Source organism: Rhinopithecus bieti, unplaced genomic scaffold, assembly GCF_001698545.2.
Source record: "Rhinopithecus bieti isolate Rb0 unplaced genomic scaffold, ASM169854v2 scaffold_19143, whole genome shotgun sequence".
Classification (NCBI taxonomy): Eukaryota; Metazoa; Chordata; class Mammalia; order Primates; family Cercopithecidae; genus Rhinopithecus; species Rhinopithecus bieti.
Window position 1 is genome coordinate 27,089 of NW_016809420.1, and position 1,289 is coordinate 28,377.

Below are 1,289 nucleotides of genomic sequence, written 5' to 3' on the forward strand. Positions count from 1 at the left end.
ATTAGCTGGGCGTGAGGGCAGACACCTGTAATCCCAGCTGCTCGGGAGGCTGAGGCAGAAGAATCACTTGAACCCGGGAGGCAGAGGTTGCAGTGAGCTGAGGTCTTGCCACTGCACTCCAGCCTGGGCAACAAGGGCAAAATGTCTTCTCAAAAAATAAAAAAATAAATAATAAGACAAATAAAAATTTAAATCTCTTGTAGCGAAAAGAATCTTGTCTAATATAGAGACCCAGAGTCAAGTCCTGCCCCACCTTACCTGCCTGCCAAGCACCCCATCAAGGACATCTCCGCCTGTATTAGTCATCTGAGGCTGCGTAACAAATTACCCCAAAATTCAGTGACTGCAGCGGCCAACCCCCAAGATGGCCATAAAGACCCTTACCTCCTGGAATTGGCGCCCTTGCATAGTCTCCTCCCTGATGGTATCACAGCAGCTCTGAACAGAATACAACAGAAGTGATTATGTGGCTTCTAAGGTCAAGGGTGGGTCATAAAAGACATTGCACCTGTGCTTCACTTGCCCGGAACACGTCCCACTGCACTGCATTGGGATTTCCAAATGAATACACAGGCACGGCCCTGGCCTAGCCCTGAGGAGCCAAGAGGTAGAAGCAAAGCCTCCGCTGAGTCCTAAAATCTGATCCTCCCTGAATGCGCAGGGAACCCAGGTCTCTGAGGCATGTTCCATGAATGACACTCACCCTTCAGAACAGGCTTTCGAGCCCTCCAGGATGTCAGGGAACACATCTGATTGATGTATCCACACTCAAGTGGAGCATCAGACGGAACCCCAGGCCCTATCTCCCTCCCGGACCACACTGGAGGGCTTTCTCAGGGACCTCCTGCAGCCAGTGTCCACCACCATGGTCAGCTAAAGGAGGAACCACGGTTCCTGCCAGCGAGGCGTGAGGGGACACGCGTCCAGGCTGGATGGCGGAGGCTGGGGTCTAGACTCAGTGCTTCACTCCCTCCACTCCCACCACCTCTGCTGACCAGCTGTCTCCACTCCTGTCTGTGCCTTTCCCCTTGGGGAGAGCCCAGAGCATTCTCCAACTCCCTTTCCATCAACAGCCTCCTGGATCTCCCGCCCACGCACTTCCCACTTCCACTCCTCCTCTCCCCTTCCTGGCTGAGTGCCTTCCCCCAGGACTGCCTTCACTCCCTGGTTCTCATTTGAACATCATTTTTCTTTTCTTCCCTTTTGCTAAATGTCCTTGCTCATGTGATGTGGCATTGAGTATACATCTCTGGGCACATTTGTGTGTGTGTGTGTGTGTGTGTGTGTGC